General features: G+C 39.7%; 1 protein-coding gene across 5 annotated transcripts in view; it reads left to right on the top strand.

Annotated features, from left to right (window-relative positions):
- The first annotated feature begins 1,436 nt into the window (after positions 1 to 1,436).
- Positions 1,437 to 26,719, top strand: part of RASGRP3 (RAS guanyl releasing protein 3) — a 61,720-nt gene continuing 36,437 nt past the window's right edge. The window contains exons 1-2 of one of the 5 annotated variants that reach the window (XM_039719013.1): positions 1,437 to 1,692; positions 5,112 to 5,237. The gene's annotated coding sequence lies outside the window, so the exon portion shown is untranslated. Of the gene's footprint in view, positions 1,693 to 5,033; positions 5,238 to 17,410; positions 17,535 to 26,719 lie in introns of those variants that run through there. The other 4 variants (XM_039719014.1, XM_039719015.1, XM_039719016.1 and 1 more) reach the window with 4 other exon arrangements.

Genomic DNA, 26,719 nt, shown 5'->3' with positions numbered 1-26,719 from the left:
AGTGCTGTAAAAAAAAGTTTGTCTCAACAGAGGTATCAAATGGGAAAATGAGATGGATAGAGGTGGAAAAAGTATGCAAATAAATGAGATAACACTAGTAACAGTGAGAGCAGCTGCCCACCCTGTACAAACACGAGATGTCATCAGGAATGGGGATTTCTGGCATGGCATCCTGAGCAGTCAGGAGAGCAGAGACACCACCCACAAAGATGGGCATTACCAGAAGAACCTGTTTGAGAGAATTTCTGACAGTCCAAGAACTTGTTGAAATTTTACGTAGCCCCTTTTACATTCCTGGAACAAAACACCACCTGCTGCCCTCCAGCAACAGTGTTGACATTTTTGGAGGATCGTGGCACCAAGGAGAGTTTTGCCAAACAGTGTTGTAATGTGGCACTTGTTTGTAGCAGCTTTCCAGAAGGGGGAAAGAAAGAACATGGGTGCTTGCATGAACATTTTACAAGTGGAAACAACATGAAATTGTGAGCTGTCTGGAAGCAAAACAAACTAAACATACCCTGAGCAGGACAGAAGTAGCACACAAAGAACCTTGAATATAAAGATGTGACTGAAAACGGAACAGGAGAAACACAAAATACAATTGGGAAAAAAAAAATTAAAAGCAGGAACAACAAACAGCTTTCCAAATAAAAGTATTACTTCCTGTGAGACCTTTGGCAAATTACTCTGTTTCTCCATCAATACCATGGAGATAGTGTTTCCTGCTGTCACCACACCCCTAAAAACTTTAAACTCCTGATTGTAGAGAAATCAATCACAGAGAAAGGTGGTGGGGGTGTACAGAAGGTTTGTGCCTTAAGAATGTCAACATTCTGTAAGTGAAGTTTTAACTTTAATCTTCACTATTATGCTGCCATCAGGTTTAAGGCATGTTCTTTAACATATGGAATGAAAAAATACGCATTCTGTTTTGCTAAGCAAGCAGGTGAATAATAAATTAGCCTTCTATTTGTGGTCACCCTTCATGACACAACCAACCAAAAGCACAGAGAGAAAGGTTATGGCATAAGGGATTGCAGCCCCCAGCTGTGCTAAACTCAGGAGGCCACAAACACACAGGGACACAATCAGCCTCGGTCTGACCTGTGGTTTTCCCTTCCTTTTTTTTAAGATCACCATGAACATTTCTTCACCTTGCCCCATGGCTGTAAGCAGCAGACCTTTTGGGATGTGTCTATGTTTTGGCGATTTGCTTGAGTGGCAGAGGGAAGAAAGCCAATAAATCTCCTATACAGTGAACATAAGCTACAATTAGAAAGGCCCTCAAACCCACAGCTCCTCAGCTGCTGTGAATTGGCACAGATACATTAAAACTAATTGGCAAGATTCCTCAGGCAGCTCAAATCAGTGTCACTCCACTAAAGCTTATGAAGCAGCCCCAATTTGTAGAAGCTGGGGATCTGGCCTACAGCCTGTGCTGTGGTCCAGAAAGACCATCTGTGTTTAACAGAATCAGAAATCAAAAGGAAAGTCTTTACAATGTACTCAGTATTACTGAGACAAGTGATTTTCATGGTGTTAAGTCAGGTAGACTAAACAAGAGCTATAGAAGATAAAAACTAGTTCTTTGTTTCTTCTTCTGTATAGTTTACCAGGAAAAGTTATGTAATTTTGTGCAACGTATTCCATGAGGCAATGGAATGTGAAGACAAGAAGGAGACGACTGAGGAGGTAAGAAGGACAGGAATAACAGAATAAGGAATTCAAGCTACTTAATGAATTACAGGCACTAAAGTGTGCTTCCCTGCTCATGCTGAATTGATGTCAAACCCATTCCCACTGATGTCAGTGGAAAGAGTGGCATTACACAATGCTGCTCAGCAGCCCAAGGGAGGGGCAGCATAAAAGCAGAGGAGAAGGTTCAGGTAGTTCAGCTTTTTATTTTGGAAGCTATATTGAAATCTTCCATATTCAACTTTCACAGGAATTTGGATACCATTGTTAGCATTCCAATTGTTAAAGGCCAGATGCAGAGTTAAAGCTAGCGCAGCAATCAGCACAGGGGGAAGGGGATGGAGAAGTGGTGAGGGGAGATCATATCAATACATCTAAATTAATGTTTAGTGAATAGTGGTAGTGAATAGTGAAAAATTCATGTTTGGTGCTCTGTGGTAGAAATCAATATTATTTGTGCAAAGCCCTTCTGGGATGTCCAGCAAAAAGCAGTGCTTTTGTCATGTGATAACTCAGTCTTAAGTATCCTGTGGTGAGGAATTTATGATTGTCCTTACTTTGAAGAAGCTGCATCTGCACTCAGGAAGTCACTGAAAAGAAAGGGCTTGTTTATGTCTGCAACACATGCACACATGTATTTTCAGGGCACAGAATGTAAATGAACTGCTTTGAATTCCAGGGGACCAAGCACATCCCAAAACTTCTGGACACCAGAGTGTTTCCCTGTATCTGCTCATGTAATCATTGTTTGTCCTAGAGGCTAATGTATAAGGATGAGTAAAAATGAGACAGAGAAAATACATCTCTGCAGCTTTGACACAGGAAAAATTCACTGCACTTTACAAGCATCTGCCCTTAGCAGCAATTTCTCACCCTGTTCCAGGGTCACTTCTCACCCTGCTCCACCAGCTACCTGATCAATTCCCAGGGGAAAGTCTGCAGTGAAAACTCTTTTAAAACAGACTCTCCTCAAGACTGAAATGGTGCAGTGGCAGTGAGAAAATTTGCACACTGAGCGAGAATTTCTTCCAGCATGCAAAGTCAGAACGACTGAGGAGAGTAATTCTGCTTTAACTTTGTAATCTATTTTTAATGTTTGGAGATGTTTTGAATGATACTGAGAAAATATGTGTGTGGTTTTGAAAGAAAGGCTACCAACAAAATCGGTGCAAGCAATCTTGTGTAATTGGGCTCTGCTGGCACGGTGCTGACACAAGGCAAGCAGCTATTCCAGGCTAAGCCTCTCCAGGGCTCTGGCACTGCTTGGTGCTAACAGCACACAGAGCACGTGTGGTGCAAATTCAACTCTGTAACCACTGGTAACTCATTGAGAGGATTTAAGATTTCAACTAAACTACATCTGAATAAAGGTATGTGCAAGTTTATTAGTGCTAAGCAGATTTGCATTTCAGAAACAGAGCCTATTCCACAGCTGCTCCATCTTTTACACATTGCCAGTCCTTCAGCCTTGGTCTGGGGTCCAAAAGAGCCAGAAAGACTGCAGCCTGCCTTCAGTACTCTCCATGACAGAATCTTTTAAGCAAAATCTAGTTCTGTGTTTCAGCTGAAGTTAGTATTTGATCCACTGTTCACTACAAAGAATTATACTTCTCTTAGTCAGATTTGTTGAGCATGATCTGCAAAGATCAACATCCTCCAAAAGCTTTATCCTAAATATGATTATTAACACAAGAAAGAAGTACTGTAAGTATTATAAATTTCAGGTCCTTCTATAAATTAAATTATTGATTTTGAAAGGAGTTTTGCTTGAAAGATTCCATTTTTGTTTAACTTTATTTTAAAAGGTGCTTTCAAGGAAAACCTTGGTCCTGGGTCACTATTAAGTCTCAAAAAACCAACAACAATGTTTATTCACACACGACTAGTATGTCTCTTCTTTTTCATAAACAATCACATTCTTATCATGGCAGACAGGATCTTTGCAAAGTTCTGAACAAGGCAGGAACTTTCCTGAAGATGATTTTTATATAAATTGCTCTGGCATCGTGTAGTCTACCTAAGGATAACACAGATTTACTAGTTTGTATACAAACAGCATACTGGCTAACAATCACAATCCTTGCCTACATAATATCTGAAACAAAAGGTTTAACATTCTCCAAATTCCTTAAGTGCCACAGGTCCTTAACTCTCACCACTTCCAGCCTGACCCCTCATCTGCATAATCTTAAACAGAAGAAATATTTTTCATCCACATAGCACCAGCTGTCTTTCAAGTCTCTACCTTCCCACTAAAATAATCACCAATCCCAAACCATTCATTAGGGTCTTCAGTAAACACACAGCTATTCTAACATAAAAACTACGGATGTAAAAAGCAGCAGAAAGGTTTTTTTACAGCAATTTACTTTATTTATATAAAGTGAAGGAAAGGCATGTACCCTTGACAACAGAAAATGTTGGGATAGGGCAAAGAGATAAAGAAATACCACACTATATTCCATCTTAACTGAGTATAATCTGAAAATCATTAAATTATTTTTTTCAGGCTTGAGAGAGTCTTGGAAGCTTGGTATGTATCTTTAAGACCACTAAGCTGAAAATAATTAAATTGGAAATTCTGAGTTTTTTAAAAGGCATATCAAATTAATTAATGGAACATATTTGAGGATTTCAGCATAGTTGCCATCTGAGAGCTATAGCTGCACAGCCATCTTCATTAAATACATGCATAGCAATTCTGTTTCCCTGCATGTAAACACATCTAGTTTGCTTAAACGCTTCTAGTCTACTGGATAAGTTCCCTTGAGGAAGAGAGTACTCAGACAAAATGAAGATTCATAGACTTTAAATGTCATTCTTAACCACGGAAGATTTGCACATCCTGTTAGACATATTTTGTCTTCTTAGAACATGTTAGCCAATTTTGTCCTCTTTTCTAAGCTAAAAAAAAAAAAAATTCTTTTTCCAACACTCCAATCCCAAAGAAATTCAAATATTTAACCATAATGAAATCCTTTAAAGAAGTAGTAATTACTCAAGACACTAAGGCCTACTGCTGCTGTGCCTCCTCATTTTTTGTGGAGTACAAAAGATGACATCCTAGCATGTTTTTGAGCAAGTGTTCTCCTCATGCAAAGAGAACTGCAGACCAATCCCTATCAAATTCTTTTACTTCTATCGGCAGGGGAGGGCAAAACCCCCTAAGATCTTTCCTTTGTTTAAATGCATTTCCTGCCTTCCTTACTGCTGTAGACTGTGTTGTGACAGGCCTATTTATAGCCCAAAGAAAGGAAAAAGCACCACTGGAGGCAGGAAAACTAAGTTGGGAAAGAATAGAAGGAAGTGTGGCTGCCATTTAGCCAAACAATCTAGAACTAATTGAGCTGAAAGGAGCCCCAGCCCCAGTGAAGCTGCTGGGAGGGAGCAGAGCACAATCCCGCTTCTCTCTCCAGGGCTGCTGAGTGGAAGAGCCATGGGCAGGACACTGCTGGGAGCAAATAACCTCAGCATCTCCATATCCTGAGAAGAACTCGTTGAAAAAAGGAGAGTGATGCAAGTTGGATACCTGTCAAATTAAGGTAAGTGCCTCCTTCTGGCATTTCTGCTTGCTGCATGCTCCACTTCTTCTCAGGTGTGGCCAGGCTGGTACAGGAAAAAAGAATGAGCTTTGGAGAAGGAATGGCTACTGACTTTTAGATAAAAGTATAGCAGGATGGCTGATTTTTAGATAAAGAAATCTGAATTCACTCATGGATTCCTCAGAACTCTTCTAAAGCAAAAGAAGCCTTTGCCATAAATCCATGACATAACTGATGTTTTCCTGACTGGTGTCATGTTCATCTTACAGATTGTGATTAAGTACCAGAGAAATGTTGTGGTAAATCTGTGCCCTGAATGAAAATGTGATGCCAATTCTGCATTCACTTAAAATATAGATTTAGAGAAACACAGAGGGAGGGAGAAGTATATTAAATATATATTTATGCAAGAGGTATTAATATGGAATATAGAAATATATCAAAATGTATATAATGCAAGTTTTGTGATAATTTAGTCTTATAACGTAAACTTGAAGGTAGCAACTTAGCCTGAATTAAAGTACCTGCAAATTTCTTTCAGGTACTATACACAATATCACGCTATCATGACTGAGTGTGTAAAAAACTTCATTTTAAGATAATCAGTTTACACACCACATTAATTCACTGAGTTGCCATCAACAAGACACACTTCCAAGATGGAAAAATTGAGTTTTACAAGATTGCATTTGATTTCTTCAACTCTTAACATGTCCTTTGCACTTCTAACAAAGGGAACGCTGTTGTGATTTGCAGGCAGCAGAATAGAAGCTGTAGAATAACAGACTCAGGTTTTCATCATGCAAATTTCATGTTCTTTGAAAGATCTGTGAGAATAACCTTTGTATCAGTCTCATTTGTGTTAACACGTTGCCTCTAAGCATGTGCTATTCAGATGATTAATTTGTTATTGAGATGTTGTCCAGGATTAGTGGTTTATGGTAAAAAGTTGCTGGTGACTAAAAAGGAAGTGTGATGTGTTGTTATTCTACTGTATCCCCATAGGATGCTATTATGTTTAGAGTCTGCTATTGTGAAGATAGCAAGGCAGGATGTCACCCATGTAGGTGAAAAGCCTCGACAGGACAATTGTAAACAGCAGCAGTCAGCTGAACCCTGATCCAGGGAGGTGCCAAGCAGCAATCCCAATGAAGCTGAAGGCAAGGCTCATGGAAAGGATAGGGCCTTTCTTGGTGTGATTTCAAAGTACTCAGCATTTACAGTGATTCTCAGTAATTTACAGTAGTTCTCTGTGGTTATAAGCCTGGTCTTGTGAAGACTAAAATGGCAGTAAAACTAGAAGCTTTGCAAGAGAAAGCTCTTTAGAATGAAATTTGAGTAACTAGCATAGCATGCTCTCATGCAGGTAACATTCCTTGTTTTCAATTTCAGTCACTGATTGTCCTGCACAAAAACTAAACAGAAAAAAATAGTGGTTTAATTAAAAAATTTAGTAAACATTGCAGTCTCTGGTTTTGAATAGATACAATCATTTTCATGAGATGTTGGTTTCACAGCGACTGTAACACAGCTAAACAGTACACACCATATAATTCAGATTTATTCAGGTCAGCAGGACTCAGCACATTATTTTAAAGCTTAGTAGCACTGCATGAATGTAGCAAAATAGAAACATTTCCTTAGCCATGAGGAGAAGATCATTACAAATCAGCCAGTTACATTGTAGATTACAGGAAAAGGTGATCAAAAGCATACTGATGCACATTTGCCTTTGGAAAAAATACTACAGATGATACTTTAAAATTCCCTAATTAATACTCTTAATAAACACGCACATATAAAGATTCATTTCTAAGCTGCAAGCGTTCACATGTTGATGAGTTCAAAGTTTGCAAATAGAGGGTTTTATCCCTCTATTTGGGATAAATAGAATTGTGAGGAAAAAATACTTCACTGAAAGAGTGACTGGACACTGAAATGGGCTGCCCAGGGAGGTGGTTGAGTCACTGTCCCTGGAGGTGTTTAAAAAAAGACTTGATGAGGCACTCAGTGCCATGGTTTAGCTGATAAGGTAATGGTAGCTCACAGGCTGGGACTCCATGATCTCAAAGGTCTTTTCCAGCCTAGTTTATTCTGTGATTTCAGAAGGCTTAGAATGAAATTTACACCCCAGCACCTTATAAAATCTTACCACCTGCTAGGGTCTAATTACTCTGCAGGAGATTCTTTCTACATAAACACTTTTGAGTGTTCACAAGTACTAACAGAGCTGCAATTATTAAAGCTCCAAGCTAAAAATTAAATATGAGAATTTGATATAGCAGAAGGAAGTTGAGGTTCACATGCTTCCTACCCTGACATTATTTTACCACGTTATTAAAGAGCTTTAGAGTTGTCAAATAAATACCTCAGTCAGCTGTCACTACTGTGTGGACAGTATGGATTTCTGGTTCCAGGAAAGCTGACTGACTTGAAGAAAAATCACATGACTTAAAAAGTAATGCACTTTGGGTGACAAGTCATGCCATGCTTTCCTGCAAAGCTAGCTCAGGTTTGGTAAGATTTATTATTCCTCATGCAATTGCTCCAGTGTAAGCATCTTAATTTCTCTCTAAGCCCTTATTCCACTACCAGACACTCTTACAAGGAAGCTTTGTGCTCCAAGTCACCATTTAGTAGGGCCCACTAACATTATAGGAAAAAAGAGCACAGAATTACAAGTGTTTGGAGTAGTCAAAGCAAGACTTTTCAATAACTCATGTACAGTCTACAGTACAGTGTCACTCAAGAAACAGAACTGGGGAAGAGGGAACACAAAAAGAAACCCAGTTAAAACACATTAAGACATCAACATTCAGTATTGCATAGCATCAAAATAGTTCTACAAAGAGATGCAGCTGTTCAACACAACATAATTGTTAGTGTTAACAAATTTTGTTGATAATGTCTAAAACACCTAGCTCATAACTATGTGCTGAATAGCATCCTGACTCATGGAAATGTTTATGCAGGTGCTTAAATTTAAGCATATGGATAGTTTCACTGATTTCAAGCAAAATTGTTTCAACAGACTGATAAAATTTAAAGCCTGGCAGAGTCATTAGATCATCCAGTCTGACTATAAACACAGCATGTTAATTTCACCATATTTTCTCATATCAAAAATCCAAAAGCTTTCCTGCTTACAACAGAAGAGTATGGATAAAAATTTAAGAGGAAGATCACAATGTTCTACACACATGAGTAGCAATCCACAACAGTGAGAATTGCTCAGGCTGACACAAATCCTTCAGCTCAAATGGAAATTAAATGTGCAGGCTTTGCACCAACTTACTGCACAAGGGTGAAGGTCAGTGTGTGTGTGGAGGATGGACTGTTTCTCCCAGAAGTCTCTGTGCTATCAGAAAAAGCCATTAACTTTGGTTGCTTTCCTACTCTTCTAGTGGACTAGAAAAGTACTGTTGCATAAGCATGGGTTTCAAAAAAAGCTTCTTTAAAATCAGTCTTTATGCCAAAGTGCAGATAAATTTTTTTACCTAAAGTTCTCTCATTCACCCAGCCCATGTGCAAATTGTGGTAAAAAATAAGGAGCCATTGTTCAGGAACAGATGAAACATAGCTACATTAACCAAATAGAAAAATACATCTAGAATGAATTTGTCAAATCTCCTACTTGGTCACACCTAGGCAGTTTAAAATGACTGATTATCTGAACAACAGATGAGAAAAAGTGGGAGACATGACCTGGGGTCTCCTTTCCAAGGATTAATAACAGTGGATTTCTGCTGCATGAACACACAGCAGCAGAAGTGGTGTTGGAAGGATATGTACAATATATGGTATTAACAAAAAAAGAAGAGGGGGAACAAGAAAGACTGTCTTGGAGTACAAGTCCACCTGATCATGCAGGTATCTTCATGTCTTAGGTTACAAAAAAAAAATTGTGTTGAGAAGTATTTTTGTGTTTATCTTCTTTATCTTCTTCTTATGTAAATTGAGTTTCAGGGTTGGTAATCTCCTGGTTACTTAGTATAGTACTTCCTGGGAAGCAGATGGGTACTCTAGGGGAAGGAAAAGCTTTTCCCAGCTTTTGGCAGCAGGGGGAAATGACAAACACTCTAACTTATGTAGAAGTAGATTCAGGTCCTCCGCTCTTCTCTAAACTCAGTGCAGCAATTTGCTCTCATGTGGATGCCATCTCTGAAGTGTCCCTTCCCAGCTCTCTGTCTAGGCATGATTGCAGACCCATCTCTCACAATGGTCCCCAACAAACTCTGGACTCAAAAAACTGCACAGTGCAAAACACAGCCCTGCTCCAATGGTTCTGTAGTGCGGCACCACACAGCCCCAGGGAAATGAAGATGCAAAGTGGCCACCCTCTTGCCAGTATTGCAAGGAGGATGTGCCACTTGGTCCAGATAGCAGAAATGCAGTGAGCAGCCAGAGCAGTTTTGGTGTGACACAGAGCTCTGTGTGCAGTCTGCTCTGCCAACATGGCCCAGCCATGCACCAAATAACTCCATTGGAGGGGCTGGATGGAGGAATTCAAAGTCAAGCTAACGGGTCTGGCATTGTCTCACTAATTGATTAATGACTGTTTATATTATAGAGCTGTAATTCACTTGAGTTAGAAAGAGCAGAAATTAATGAGTACCAACATCTCTGTTTAGACAGCTCAGCATTCTTAGAATCCTTTATATTCTAACACACCTTTTTTTCCAGCATAGTGTTCCAGCATAGTGTTCCATTGTTATTTTGGATTATTACCGTACCACAATTATCTTGGAAGGTTAGAGACAAAGATAAATCTTCAAAGATGAGGTCATTACTAAAGGGAAAAGGAAAACCAAATTCAGTCTCAATTGAACTACAAAATATGCTTCATAACTTCATAAATGGGAAGAAGCAAGAGAGAGAAGTGGATTAATGCTGAATTTTTCCATGCTGCTTGACCTCCTTCCCAAGCATGGATAGTCTCTTCTTTCTCTCTTAAAAAAAAAAAGAAAAGAGAACTTTCAAACTGCCTTCATATAGTGCTGTGGTTTCATACTGAACACAGTTTGTGTGGAATTCTGGACCCAGCACATCACTCTGATATCATGTTTTTCATCCAGATATATTCCATTAGGAATAACTGTCTTAAGCAATAGTTAAAAGCAGTAAAAATGTAAAAGGGGAGGATAATGTCCTTATAACACTAAAAGAACTTGAACTGGAACTAACAACAGAGAAGGGCCCAGAGTAAAACAAGTGCAATAAATCCAGCAGTTATATATAGAGACCTTGGCCCCAAGGGGCTCTGTCATACAAAATATTAAGTGTTGTAACTATAATAAGCAAATCTCCTCTCAACTAAGGAGCATGGAAGCAATAGACTCTCTCTTGTCTTTACACTGAATGCTTCATACATAGTAGGAAGGCACAGATGCATGCAAATTCACTCATCCCAGAGTAAGCTGGGAGCATGAACCCTGCGACATTTGCAGCAGATTTCCATCAGGCTGCTGGATAGCAGAGTCTGACTGACAAACATGCTGTATGTTGGACTAAGTGGAGATCCTGCCTGACAGTTCTGTCCAGGTAGGCATTTGTGATCCATGCCTCACTTTACAGTGCATTAAAATGCTACTGTTCATAAGTGAGCAGTGCATTAATTTTTTAGTATTTTGACAGAAACTGTTAAAAAAAGGTCAGAGAGAAGAAGGAAATAGGCTTGGTTTTTTTTCCTCTTTTCTGGGTCTGTTACTAGTCTCCATTGTTTCCACTCTTGCAATGTCAATGCAAATGGACTATGTCCTGCTGCAATTTGGCATGTAGTGCTCTAAGCTGGTATTTAGATACTCAGTACCAGCCTGAGCTGAGTCACTGAGGAAAGACTGACTTGCCAAGCCAAGAACCACTGTGACATCAGTGGTGACAACATGTTTGTCAAAATTAGTAAAGTGAAAAAACTTAAACTTTTTTCACTATTCATGTGTAATACAAATTTGGCAGATATTCTCTCTGTTGTAAAATTTGAGTGAAAATAATTCTCAGAAATTATTTATACAAGACAAAGTTGAGAGCAGTTGAACTTACACTAGGATAGACAAGTAAAATGCAGTAAGCTAGGTACTTTCAGTAAAACAGAAGTAAATGCATTTTAAAATATAAGTTTTAAATATAAATTGAAAACTTTCTGAGCAATTATAATTTCGTTTAAAGTCTGAGAGAGGATGCCATGAAGAACTCAGAAAAAAGCCCTGATGTCATACTCTTGGTCTCTTGTATCCATTTGCACCAAGTGTGGGAAAAAACTCATACTTACTGGAGATTTTTAAATGGTAAAGGAAGTATTGATTAGCTCAAACTTACCCCATGCAGAAAAGACAACAAAAACTGAGAACTGCTGTACATTCAACATCACAGCAATGTCCATCCTTGTTCAGCACATCACTCACCATGAGGATGGCTAAGGAAACCTGGAGAACAAATCTCTTCCAAATACACAAGTCTGTTTAGAAAACTTCAATCTAGACAGTATTGAAAAAAAAACCCTTTATGACAGATGTGCTTTTGTGCTACTGTATCTAAGCCTAGAATTACTGAACACTCTTCAAGCTTGTTTCTGAAATGAGCATATCCACCCTGTGGAATGTAACTATTCAATGTAGTTGGTAACCGACAATGAAGAGCTTTTGTTGTTTTGGTTTTTTGGTTTTTTGCAATCATGGGTCTATTGTCACTGCTACAGAAGCTGTCCTTAGTGCCTGCTATCACTGCATGGCACAATTTCACCCTGTCTCTTAGCAAGGGAGATGTCAGCCTGCTTTAGCATTCAGAGTGCAGAACAACTTTTATTTTTCATTCCACCTCTGTACTTCAAGGTGAAACAAAATCAAGTAAAGTGAACAGAAAATAAAGAACAGTACTCTTACAATAATAGTAACAATTTTAATAATTAAAATTTCTTACACATCTATATAAGGAAGAAACTGAGAATTTCCAACTCCTCTGTAAGTACTGTGGGCTTTGGAAAGGCAGGAATAAGTGTGATAAGGGTTGTCTTGTGTATGGGGGTATTTTTGTTTGAGTAGGTTTGAGGTTTTCATTCATCCCATCAGTCGTTGTCATCCCCCTTCTAAATCTGAGAACCAAAGACAGAGATAAAATAAGACCATCCCCCATTTTTCATGCCAAATTTGTAATCCCTAAAGTCTAGTGTGTCCCTATACTTCTTTAAAAAAATATCACATAAGTTAATATACAATTCCCATTAACTTGCAGCTGTGAGTGCACAGCATTTCCACAAACCAGTGTACAGATTCCAAGGTGGACATCAAGAGGAGGAAAGAAGGAAAAGGAGGGAGGTCCCACCAGTAATGTACATGAGAGAAAAGGCTGCATTCCACCTTTACCATTAAGCTTCACCCTTCCACCTAGGATCTCTACCTCCTGGATCCTCTCTCCTTTACTCTTATAGGTGTGCACTTTACAGTTGGATGACATTCATCCAAACAGGTGATCCTCACAGGTCACTTCTAACTGAGATTATTCCATTCCGTTCCGTTCCATTCCATTCCATTCCATTCCATTCCCTCTCCTATCCCTTCCATTCCAGGCATTCTGCTTCTGGGTTTTCCACTAAACAGACCAAGTGCCTAGGAGAAAACTAAGAGCCATCCAAAAGTGGCAGAAAGACAGCCTAGAGGACAAGCCAGAGCCCCTCTGGAATGTGGCATGATGAGCACTGAGGGCACAGACTACTGGCAAGTGGCTTAATTCCCAGAGAATTCAGGAGTCACAGTAAAAAGTGAAAACCTTTGTCAGAGGCTTATAACTGGGTTGAAAGTTTATTAGGTCAATAAAAAAATCCCTCACTGCCTGACATGGTGCAGCTGAGCTGTCAAAAAGCAGGTCTGTACTTCATAGACTAGAACTACTACTGTTTTTCAACTTGAAAGACATGTTTAACAGAGCACAACAACTTTTTCCATCCATAATTTCTGACAATAGAATTATTGGTTATTTTAGCTTAATTCACAAACTCTGAATTTCAGATGGGTACACAGCATATCAAACTTCCATTTAAATTATTATTTTCTCATATACTTAAATCATTGATAGGCACTGTTTTCCAATGAAAAGCAAGCAGCAGCCTTGACTCTAAGCATTGCTCTAGGCTCACTTATGACATTTAATTGATGATATAAAGGAAGCATTGATTTCAAGAGTTATATCCAGGGATGCCCTAATTTAATAACTGATCCTCTCAACTCTTAGTCTCTTAGAGGTAATGTGACTACTGGGTGCACCCTTGGGCACGAAAGGGGAGGTGCAGTGGGCATTTGCAGTACTCCTGTGCCCCCTAGAGCATTACATTGAAGAGCCTGGAACTGACTTAGATGGCTAGGGATGTAATATTGCCCATAAATGTTTAACACTGATTTAATGTAAGGTAAGGTTGAGAGCCTTATATGCAGTATTTTCAGCAAAACTTCCTATCTGATATGCCCCTCATATGTCCTTCAGCTGGAAGCTGTGTGCAAGAGCTGTTGCACTATTTATAGCAGCCCCTTTAGTCAGACTTAGGTATTTATAAAGCATCCTGTCTGGTGAAGGCTTCCATGGTCTGCTTCCATTCACTTCAGCTGATAGTGAAGGCTATGTAATGTCTGGACAGAGGCAGAGCAGCAAAGCAGGCAGTTTGTCTGTTAGGTTTGAGTTCTGTGTGTCCTAAAAGGCCAAATACAGTGCAGCTATTTAGTAAACAAATATAGTAACACAGACTTGCAGTTAGTATAACCTGACATTTATGTCCACTGAGAGTCTTACACCTGTTCCATACATTCCAGAAGAACATGTTAACAGAAAAGAGACATTTTTAGGCAACCCACAAAACAGAGGTCCATAACTGCCATATGGAGAATAGAATATAGAAAGAGAGAAACAACAGTTAAAAAAACCCATTAAATAAACCCTCTCCTACCATAAGGAGAGGCTCTGGATCTATTTATCCAGCATCAGTAAAAGCAGAAATCTTCCTGATCTCAACCCAAACCAAAATGGACAGCTGTTCCATTCTTTAGCTCCTTGAGGCTATTCTAAAAGCTATCTGTACTATACTATGTGACATTAAAAATTTTACCTGACACATTCCTATCACAATTCAGTGCTAACTGTGCTTATTTTTTGTTGTTTCTTTTCAGTACTTCTCAGGTCTCATTTCAGCATGGCTGAGAAATCTGCCAGTTTTTATTTGAGGCATTAATCACAGAATCTTTGGAGTTGTAAGGAACCCACAAGGATCATCGTGTCCTACTCACAAATGAATGTCCATGGAGAAAGAAATGCACCCTTTTCAATCCAGTCTACATTTGTTTTCTCAGCAGAAAGAGAAGGCAGAATACTGTTGTATTCCACACAGCAAAGCTTTTTCATATTTAAGATGCTATCTGATAGATGTAAGAACACAATTTTTTTGTAGCTGCATTAACTACCTGATCTTCTTTTGTATGTCAGTATTTCTTTTAACAAACAGGAAAGAATAGAAAAAAAAAAAGAAAACCTCCACAAAAATTTAAAGACCTTTATTTTCAGGAATTACACCCAAATTATTTCTCTGTTCTGTTTCACAATGACTTGAAGCTGTCTGTCTAGCATGAGGATAGATAAACTTTTTCCCACATAAACTGCAGTTTATGGAAGTATTTACAGATCCATAAAAATCAATTTATTTGGCTACTCATTTCAGAAAGTACAAAGGCTACTTTTCTTTTTAGGGAGTGTATCCCAAGTTGTTTGTAGAATATTGCCATTCAGTCATTATCATCAAATTATGTTCCTATGTGGAGCGTGGCTACCAAATAGAGACAGCTATTCAGTGCAGAGTGATGACGTTGTACTCTGTGCTATTTCAAATGGCCCAGGCACTACCTGTATTTAATCAATTATATGAATGGGTGCTGATAAATGGAAAAGAGTGCAGTTGATATTGCATAATCAGAGAAATGGACAAAGTAATAAAAATTGTATTTGTGGACAAATAGATTATTTTGGAACACATTTCAGTCATGTTTTCTTCAGTATCAACAAGGAGTAATTTTTCTCAAAGTTGTAAAGAAATTTAGTATTTAATTTAATTTTAAAGTTGCATGTGAAGTTCTCTTGCCCTTGATCTCAGTGCATTTTAGGGGAAATGAAATGGCATTTGTCAAGGATAACTCATTTGGTCAATGGGCTGTGCCTTAAAGCACAGTGAGTGCCTTCTCCTTTGTCTGAGCGAGGCCAGGTGCTCACACCCAGTTCTGTAATCCATGGCCAGGGCCTGCTGGAACTTCCAACTCAGTTTTGCCAGGGCAGCTCTCGGTCCCCCTTGGAAATTACCACTCCTCCAGTGGCCTAAATTTAAATTATCTCGTTCCTCGTGGATTTATTTTTCATTTTTGAATTCTTGGTTTTTACAGCCTCCTTTTTTAAAGCCTCCTCAGCAGCTGTGCTGGGTCACAGAGCCCCATGCCCTGCGACAGTCTCTTGGAGCAGCTTGCTGAGGTGCTGCCAGCCTGACTGCGCACCAGGACACACCTGCAGCAAACATTCCCCGTTTCCCAGGCCTTCCTCCTCCCTCTGCTCTGACCTTCCTCGGGCCAAGAGGAGGCCAGGTCTCATACAAAGCTCAGGCTCTTGGAGGAGGAACCCCAATCCCACAGCTCCTTCGCCCCCCAGGCTTGGACAAGAGCCTCCCCACCTACACCCAGGCCTGGCTGGGTTGCGAGAGCTCCTTCAAGGCAGGAGTTTGTTCTCTGGAAATTTGTTTCTCCAGAGTCCCAGGAAACAGGAGAAGCTCACAAGGGCAGGTGTGGGTATTAGCACAAGGGCTTCTTCCCTGCTCCAGGCTATGCTGGCAGCACTGGTGGCTGCATGGTTTTGTAACCATGTGCTGGTTTATATAATATGAAGAGCTGGGTAAGGTCGAAGGAAGCGACCTGAGTTACCCTTTGTCACTGCAGACTTCATCTTCAGGGATTTGCTGGCTTTCATTGGATTCTGATAGATGTGCCAGTTAGATATGCTATTCTATTTTATCCACTTTAAAAACAGGCACCTGGCTCTGAGAAATTCCTTTAATTTGCCCAAATCTTGGTTGCAGCACTATCTATTGGTGCAGTTTGCATTTCAGAAAAATACCCTACAATGCCCTTTGTAATCCAATGAGACCGTGCTGTCTTGCAGGATCTGGATTGCTTACCAAATATCCAAATACCATTACCCTGTCCTGTAGTGATATACTTCCAATCTTGCCACTTTGCAGTACTGCCAGGGTTTCAGCACAGTGTATCCTATATGCGGGAGGGAAATTTCAGAAATTGAGAAAATTATCTTTTGCACCTCACCCTTGAAATACCATTGACTGTACGCCTTTGTCCCTAAATACCTAAATATCTTTAAATGTGTGACCAAGCTAAAGGGAGTTAAGTGTAAAGTCTCAGGTGAATTTCAGTAATGTGTGACTACCTATCACCCTGGAAAATTCCAGCAAAACCTGTTCCTTTCTTGACTTCAGCATTTCTCCTTCATTTGTCCTACATCTGGGAACATGGGGATAAGGATGCTTTTTTTTGGTCTCTCTGTTTAGACTGATAGTCCTCACCTCAAAGGGTCTGTCTCAGTCTGACTATACAATGTCTGGCAAAATGCAGCCACATAATCCGTGATGTAAAAACATCAGATGCCAAAATTAAAATTATCTCTAGTATTAATATTCATCACTCTACTGTCCAAACATAAAAGATTGTAATATTATCCTTAAGAACACCTAATCCCCAAAAAAGTGGGGATTGTTCATATATTTTGCATGATCACTGGAGTGGCCTGGTGTTAAAGACACTAGGAACACAACAGTTTTAAATTTTACTGTTGCTGTTTAAAATCCTGTATTAAAACACAGCAAAGTCTGAAGTCAGAAAAAACCCTGAAGCCATCAGTGGGGATGTGTTTAACTTTCCACTTGTGCTGCCCCTACTGTCGATTAAGGCTTATCTACAGTTTGGTGTTAGTCATTAAAAAAAAAACCTACCAACAAAAAACCAGAAGTTATGGAGCACATAGTGCCGCGTTCCAGTCAAATGCTTTAGCAAAGGCTGCTATTATGAAAAGGATTTTCTAATAGGGGGAATAATGATCTTCAGATTCTAACCTCCTGGCACGGCAGTGAGATTTATCAGGAGGGGCATGTGACTGGTTAAGACACACAGCCCCAGCTTGAAGGAAACAGCTGCTCATTTCATGCTTTAGCACTTGGCAGCTGGACAAGGAAGGGTGATGTTTGTGTTGAATACCTCTGCAGAACCAAGTACAGTAAGTGATTTTCTCTGTTTTTGATTTTTTTTCTCCTAAACTGTCACTGCTTTGTCGTTGTCCCATTTTCATCCTAGACCTTTCATAAAAATGCTTGAAAGAGTGAAGCATATTTCTGAAACTTCACTGATAAGCAGTCATTCATGCTCAGATTGCCTGCATTTTTCTGACCTGTGATCAACAGCGTTGTTTTTGGTCTTGCAGGAACAAGGCAGGTAAAGTGTTTTACCCTCGTGTTAGCCAGGAAGGGACTATGGTGCTTATTTACTCAGATGATGGAGGGAGGAGGCTGTTTATGATGACTTTTGCACGTTATGTATTTTCCTTTCTCTGTAGAGCTAGTCAATAGGTAGTGATGCAACTCGAGTATAGAGAAATTTCAGTGTTTGCCTTAAAAGTACTAGTGTAAGGAATTGATAGAGGTGCTCCCTCAAAACAGTGTAATCTGAGCAAAATTGCTTGTGACTGGTTTCTTTCTGAGGGTCAATGAGAGAGGGTTTGATTTTTTTTTAATGGAAAAGGTACAAGTAGAGAAATGCAGGAAGACTGAAGATGTACTGATTAAGATATTATTGAGCCATTCTGAATAATAATGCATAATTAGATTGTGAAGATTGAAAAAATGTAAAAAACAGGGAGGGAGTCTCCTAAATTTCTAAGTTCTTAGTTCAATTTCTTTTTGGATACTTGCATGTTTTGTGGTTTTGCTTCATGAATGATTGATGTCCCTGTCTGATAATTTTTGACTCTTACGGTCTGAAGTTTTCTTTCAAAACCAGAGTGTAGGATACATAAAAAGGAACTTTTGATCAATTATTTACATAGAGATGAATCAGATTTCTTTGGAGGAAGACTTAGGAGGAACAGGAACAGGTGAATGAGTGATGGATATGTGATATGACTAAGGTGCTCTGTGGAAGGTTAAAGAGGGGCAGACAGAGCAGTGGGGTCCTGTTGGGGAAGGTCTAAGGGTAAAAACTGACAGGTTGCATGCAGTCTCTCCTTTAAACGTGGGGAGAATAAGCTTTTGAAATATTTCTTTCATAAGAAAATGAAACATTAATTTTTGAGGACTTTTCTTTTAAACCATAGTTTATGATTTTGACAGTTAATTGGAAATTTTATGGGAAAATATCAATCAGTTTCAATTGTTCACAAAACCAGAAGTCTGTGTGGCTTCCTGCCTGTGTCTCCAAGGGTAGACTGCCTTTGAACCAAGAACTGAAGCACTCTCAGCACACTGCAGCATCCCATGGGGATGCTGTGGAACACCACTAAAGGAGCAGGCCTCCAGCTCCTGGGGTACCCAGCGTTGTCTCAGGAGCCCATGGTGCCCTGGGCAACTTGGCTGCAATGGGGCCCCTCCAGCCTGTCCCCATCCTCATTCCATGTGGGGCAGGGAGAATAACTTGTTTCCTGTCACTTTTCATTACTGATCCCAGAATAAGTTTATTTTTCTTCAGAACTGTAGGAATTCTGATTTTGAGTAAGATTATGCCGTGGTGTGCTTGTTTGCAGACACTGTATTTTGTATTTGTAATGAGTGCTCTGCGATAAGTAAACTCGCCAGGACTTGTTGTAAAACAAAGTTAAACCCCAAATCCACCAGAAAACAGACATGAGCTCAGTCCATACCTGCTGTAACTTCTTCCTCCCTGCTTCTCCACAAGCACAGTGCCAGTGTTGGTGCAGGAGGTTGATGTAAAGCCACATGGCTCTGCACCTGCTGGACTGTGAGCCACCTATACACACCTCTTGTGCAGCTGATTAATTCTCCTGCACAGCTGGGAATTGGGTGTAATATAAAAGAGACAAAATGATGATTACAAAGTAAACACTGGATAACTGCACTACTGAACTTGTCTTCAGGTAATGTCTTAACACATCTTGTTATAGTGGTAGCAAATTGTCACAAAGAAATGTGGTGGGAGAGCTCAGTTTTGTGCCTCTTTACTGTTGGTTATAAAGGTAATTTGCAATCAAGGAGAATAACTCATCACTTGGATCTGCAAAGTTTAAGACAAAAAACCCCTGCTTTATTTACAGCTTCCAGCTGTCATTACTGTATCTGATTCTGAATTAAATTCAGGGCTCATGATTAGACTTTTCAAATCTCTGTCCACAAAATGAAGAAAACTTGATCACCATTGCAAGATTCTCAAGAGTGTAACTGTTTCAATCCTTATCACTAACTCATTTTGTCAAGAATATTTACTGTTAAACACAGCCAGTGTACTTTGAGAAATAAGTGCAGTCTTCAGGCTCTCCTCACTTTTTGGCTTTTCTCGTGAATTCTAACTGCAATATCTGTCACTGCAACATTAGACATGGAGCACCACTGGGGCACACACTGATTTTGCACTTGAGCAGAAAACACAGCCTCTGTACCACTACCTTTTTATACTATTTTATAAAATCCTGATCTCATAAAAAACAATGCTCAGCTTCTTGAATATACACCCTCATTAAGTTAATGTAAGTCAAGGCAGGTCTGCATAGGCATGAAGCACATTAATTAAATCTCAGCATTCTTTGTTCGGAAGGGCTCTGCCCTTGCATTTCCCCTTGATGGGCCTCTAGGAAGCCCAATATGTAACTGAAAGTTCCTCCTGAATTGTTTTTTATTCTGTTGTATGGGACATTGGGTAACAGTGAGGACATTGCTGTCCCTGTGCAGAAGCTCACTGCAGACCCTGATCATTGAGAGCATCATAAGATTCCTGTTAAATCTTTTCCCTTTACTCTGAGGAAATGATCAGGGAAGCCTGGCAGTTCTCTTGTGGGTATATTTTTGCTCCATATCAAAACATGCACTGAGGAGCAGCTGCAGTTGTGCTAGCCCCTCTCTCTAGTTGAAAACGCCATTGTACCAGGGAGCCCCTCCCAGGATATTCTTGAATAAAGAGAGGAAACTACTTTTAAAAATACTGTAAGGGCACTTGTGTCGTTTTCTTTTCTTCCTAAGCTACCCAGGCCTAGCTACAATACATTTGTACAGGTACTCTAAACAAGTGAGTGTTTCCTTTTAACATATTTATGGCATATTCACTTTTTGCTGCTGAATTTGATAAATTTGTTTTCAAGTTGGCCCTTTCTAACAAGTCAGAAATAGCAAGGTTTAGAGTTAGAATCAAAAGCCTGAAACAAATTCTCAGGTCTTCTGGTTTTGCTCTTCTTTGCTTTTCTCTATGTTTTTCTATTCAATGTGAATAGCCAGTGAAGTAGTACTTTTTCATTAATAGGTTTTCTTATTGGTATAACATATCTAAAAACCACCTAACCACCAGAATAGAGGTTTTGTGACAGGGGGGGAGCTTTTCTCTTGTAATGGATGTAAAAGATTAGCAGCTACAAGCACCAGCAACATCAACAAAACAGATTTGATGAGTCCAGCTCAGCTACAAAGACTAATCCTGCAAATACATAGGTATTTGCTGAGCTGAATTCATGAGAGATCCCATCAGAAAGCTCAGCTAACCTCTAAGTGTGTGGATCAACGTGTAGGTGTGTGGAAATACCCACAAGGCTGATGTTTACAGCTCAGCAGAAAATACAATTACCCCTGAGAACTGCTCTGGTTGTTTTGGTGGCCATCTGCTGTCTCACTTCTCTGAATAACTGCTCCCCTTGACCACATTCAAATAAGTGAAATGGTTTGACTCTCTCTACAGAGTACTCTCCCACCATATGTGATTTATGCATATGCTCCTTACTAATGATGTGGAGTTTCTCAGGCAAGGGGAGTGGGCTTCAGCATCTTCAGAACCTGCCAGGCATAATAATATGTGCAAAATTAGTGACACCTGAGCTATTCTTGTTCAGATACCTCGTATATTTAGTTCCTGCAAAGAGAAAATAACTGTATAATCTTAAATTAACATAAGTTTAATGTTAATGACCCAGGAGTATGTCTACTTTGGACTACCACAAAAGTCATACCAAGCTTAATATACAGTAGCTGATATACACATATTGATATTACATGTTATATATATATATCAGTACATTTCCATATACAGCCCCTTCCACTCCTGTTAAAACTGCCTCTCTTTTCAACCCCTTCTGTGGAAACCTGTCCCACTCAGAGCAGTGATGGGCTTGTGCAAGGGGGTCTGGAGTGCAAGATCTCTGAGATGAGCAAGGACTCTCCATTATTTCTGGAGTATATTTTACTCCCCATGCCTGAAACAGGTTGACAATTTTCAACAGAGAAATCAGTCTCAGAGGCTAGAATTTAAGTAAGTCATACATGATATGGTCAAATAGACTGAACATGGCTTGTATGAGGGTATTTGCATGCTTATTAAACATGTTGATAAGGCTGCCTTTGACACATGACCAAAGGTTCATATCTTCTTTGTCGTAATGCTCTTTAATGTTGTAATGTTCTTTAGAAAGATGAACATTTTTCCAGCTAAAAATCTGGTCTCAACAAATTGAATTTCCCTAATCTGAAGTAGCATTATTACAGAAAGGCTTCTATTCATAACCCATAATTCACTTTGGTCCACCCAGTCCATAATCCTGGTGCTGGTTTGTGTGGCACACATTGGTAAATTGGTTGTTTCACAGCAATGCATTGTTTGAGCCCAGAGCCTGTTGGGAAATTTCTGGTGTTTGGAAAATTCTGGTGTTGCTAGTGGGAAGTAAAAAAAGCCCAGCTTATGCAAATTCATACTTGATTACCAGTGGAGAAAACTACATCAGAAAGAATTTGCTGAATTAAGGCTTGAGTCAGCTCATTATCTGGATATATATATATAGTGATTTTTGTCCTCCAAATCAGAATAGCCATGACATTCCAGCCTTATCACACTGTTCATGAAATAGCTTCCTTAAAAGACTAACAATCTCCTCTGCTAAAGATGTCTTGCCTGCTTTAGCTTGCTTACTCATGTTCTACTTTGCTGAATTCATGAACACATACTTCCTGGAACAGCTGCCACCCTTCCTAAAACTCTTGGTTTCCAGGCCCTGCCCTACTGACTGACTGTCTGTATATTTTTATCTTAAGTGGGAATTGGGGCAGGAACTAGAATTCACCTTTTTCCCCTCCTCTTGAGTGAATGCTCATCCCCTTAGATTACAAGTCATGCTCTTGCTTGCTTGCTCCCTGCAGACTAGAGACTAAGAGACTTCAAGTCATATGGAATTAAACTGAGGTTCTGAGGATGATAAATCTCCTCTGTAGTCTCAGCCAAGATAGTGTGAGGTCTGCAATCCTTCCATTAGCTGGAAGAGTTGGTCCTGTACCTCTCATAGCTTTAAGGAGTGTTCAGAGCTCTTGGAAAAAGAATTTGGGCATTGTGACTGCACCTATGTAGTGTGGGATTGACATGTTAGGTGTGACTAAAGGATGCTTAACACGGACAAGGCAGGGGACTTTCATGTGTACAGATCCCAAAAGGATTTAGGAGTGGCCTAAGGAGGGAGCTTCTTGATGTTACTGACTCAGACTTTGGTATCAAGAGTGCAGAAAGAGCTTACAAGCTCTAGACAGTCGCCTTTGGGGTGAGGAGGTGAGAAGTGGGAGACCAGGCTGAGCAACATACCCCTGGCGTCAGGCTGTAGAAGTAAATGGGAACCAGGATTTGGGCTCTTAATCCTTCTTTTGCATCTAGTTCTCAGCTCATGTTGCAGAACTAAAATAAGAGATGTGGTTTTCAGATTAATGTATCTTAAGTTTGCCTCTTGTCTGTGTTTCAAAACCATCTCCTTTTTGAATACTTGAACTGATTTAATGATATTGAATTAGAAATTGGTGTAAAATTTGACTTGAGCATGGTTACCTGGTTTACCAGTGCTTATAGAAATATAGTTTGCTCCTGTAAGTAAACTTGAAAAGGATGGCAGCCAGTCTTTCAATGGTAAACACTGAGGGAAGAAAAACAAGTCTCTAAGCCTCTAAATCAGCTTTTAAATCAAGATCTTTCACCCTTTAATTTCTTCCCTTTACTTGACCACATTTTTCATTTGATATTACCTTTACTACATAGCTGCAGGATATATATATATGGGTTTTTTTAATTATTGGAGTTTAGCATATCTGTAAGGAAATCCTGATACGGTTCTTTAAATTTGATGATTATATGCTAAGGAGTAAAGAGTTATGGGTGTCCTCTATGAATTCAAAACAAACACGTTTGGATTAATTCAATAAGAGTCTTTCAAGTTGCTTGGGATGGTCTGAACTGGCCTCTGCAAAGTTGTTATACTACCAATTAACTGGCAGGGTTTTATCTACCACACCAAACGTGTACTGGGTGCAGTATGTGATTCTCAGCTGTTACAGCTACGGCATCTGCTCTTGCTGCTTTTCAAATAATGGTGAATCCTTAGCATCCATGAGCTTTAAAGGATTACAGTGTTGTATCTTAAGACATGAGCTTTGCAAACTTAACCAAAGGGTGTTGATAAGGTTTGTTTTTCTGGAGTCCTGTGGTAGTAGTGTGTTCTGTGTCTGTGGAAGTGGGATATTTTTGTAGCTTCAATCCTGTGTTAGATACTTTTTCATGCAATAAATATATAACTGCCAAAATAATATTGGCAAAATAAATATCAAAGTTGCTTGTTTGAAGTATTACTTATTAAAGCAGGAACTGTGAGACACTTTTCCTCTTTTTTCTATGAGATTTTGTTTTTACACTGCTCCTTCCCCTTTTTCAAGTTATCTTGCTGTTCTGTATATTTTTATATACAGCACATCACTCGCTTTTTAAAGAAGGCATTTAACTTGTTGGCTGCAAGCTGTCTTATTGTTAGGAAGGTACGTGGTTATTAATAAAACTCACTCTGGTCCAAGAGCTTGGATAGAGGAATATAGGTGACACTGTTCTCATATCCTGTACTGTGGGGACACTGTTCTCATATCCTGTACTCTGTAGACTTGTATCGCAAACAGTTTTAGAGGTTTGCTGCTTCTTCATGTTTGTACTAACCAGTGCATGTTTCTTAGCAGACTGCTTTGTGAGGAAGCAAAGTTTACTTGTATCACAAACAGTTTTAGAGGTTTGCTGCTTCTTCACGTTTGTACTAACCAGTGCATGTTTCTTAGCAGACTGCTTTGTGAGGAAGCAAAGTTTACTCAGCTCACTGATGGTTGCTTTGTTACCTCTGAAAAAAAGAGTACAAAATCTAGTCAGATGCACTGAAACCAGCTAACAACCTCTTTGCTGCTCCTCTCTCTTGGAGGCTTAGTATTTAAAAAAACTCTGAAGTGGCCCAAGAAGCACTGTATGTCTGTGTTTAAAATCTCTTTTCATCATTAAGAAATCTGAAGCTGCCATTGTTTCACCCATCTTCCCAAGGGAAACTCAAAAATAATAACTAGAGATGAGAAACTGCTTATGTATTTTGATGCCCAGCATCTGCTGACAGAATTCCAAAAAGAAGGATACTGTCTCTCTCCTGACCTCGGGCTGTGTTTTCACTCTACCAGCTCCCTGCAGGCCTGCTTGCCTGTGAGGCACTGGTGACTTCTGCAGCTGCAAAACCACCCGAGCCAGGCGCCCTGCTTTGTGTGAGCGTGCAGGAGGCTGCAATTTGCATGGGCTCCAAGGGTCACACAGCAGGTCTGTCTGTCTGTGCCATGCGTGTCTGTCACCCCTTCCTAGCGTGCCATTTGCATTTGCATTCTCTCCCTAAAGAGCAAGGGCTCCCCATGGATGGCAGCTGCCGCCAGGGACCGGGAAGGGTTGCTGGCCATTAGCAACTGGCCCAGCCACACTCCTCGTGTGGGATCTATTAACAGGTCTGTGGGGAAATAGCAGCTACATGTGAACCATTTTCTACGCTCATCAAAGGGAAAACAAAGGATTATCCGATTACAAATGCACAGTAACAGCCAAATGAGTGAAAGCAGCCAAAGCTCTGTCCTGTCCCCTGTCCTTTTAACTCTGTCTTGCTCCATCTCAGACATCCAGTTTCCCATTACTTAAGTCTCTGAAAGCCTCTTCCTGCCTTTATTGTTTTACCAGTTGCTGCCCTCAATTTACAGTGCTGATAAGTACTTCCCAGGCTGTAAATATGTGGTCGAGACATTTCTGAAGCCAATCTAGGTTTTGATTGCAGTCACAGGAGGAAAGGTCAGTGGCAAAACTGCTCTCACTACACAGGGAGCCCACTCCTCACACTAGGGTATGTATAGATTGTGAATTCAAGGGAAGAGATGTGAAGGAATATAGGGGTTAACAGGACTGAAGAAGAAAAAATGGAACATGCACTTAGCGTCCCCTTTTCACAAGGTGATACCCTTGCTTTTAGTAGATGTACAGTAGCTGCAGCTCTTCAGTTTGGGAAAGGCCAGGAACCAGAAAGAGTGAGAAAACAAATGTGATCATCATTGCTGAAAATGATAGCAGGTAAGCAGGAGGTGGTGAATTCTGCCTAGTGGTATCTGTGACTGCAGATAATGATTTTGTTTTAACTTGATACAATATAGCTGCAGACATGGTCAGTGCAAGAGGGGAAGTGTTTTAAAATTTTACTTTTTGGGACACAGCTATAATCTCTACTGTTTGGGTGACCAGCAGAAGCCTGTAGAGTTTGGTGGGCTTGAGAAGCTCCATATGTGTCTGTAATTCCTGTGGCATCGTTACAAAGGGTGGCACCGATGTTTGCAGTGTGGCTGTCCCCCAGCATGGGGCCCAGAAAGTTCCATGAGTAATTAGTCCACAGAGGGAAACAACTGGAAATTACAGGATGATATGGAATGAAAAAAGCTTTTTCTAAGGGAAAAAATTATTTAGGAGCTATGGGTTTGTTAGACAAGAACTTGATACCTTGATAACTTACTGAATTCTAATACAAGTTACATGCTCTTATGACTCTTCTTTGCCTTAGAATTGATTGAAAAGTTGTGTGAAACTAAAAGCAGTGCTGATTTCTAAAACTGTCCTAACTCTTGGAATATTTCATAGCTTGAAAGAGGTCACTGCCCAGTGACTATGCTACTACTGAAAAATTTTGGCCTAGTTAAAAATAAGACATAACAAGTGTTGTGGTAGATTTTCAAGCTGAACATATGAGAAGGTCTAGGCAGATAGGGCCTAGGATTTCTTAGTAATCTAATTAATAAATGTGATTTTTCTAGCTTGTCTTGAATAGAACATAGCTGGTTAAGGTAAACAATAATAAAATATTAAAATATTTTGTAACAGATATATGGTAATAAATATTCTGGGGAT

This window comes from Passer montanus, unplaced genomic scaffold (genome assembly GCF_014805655.1).
Source record: "Passer montanus isolate IOZ18808 unplaced genomic scaffold, ASM1480565v1 scaffold40, whole genome shotgun sequence".
In the NCBI taxonomy this organism is placed as follows: domain Eukaryota; kingdom Metazoa; phylum Chordata; class Aves; order Passeriformes; family Passeridae; genus Passer; species Passer montanus.
The sequence above is the reverse complement of the archived record's forward strand: the minus strand, read 5'-3'. Positions and strand labels throughout refer to the sequence as shown.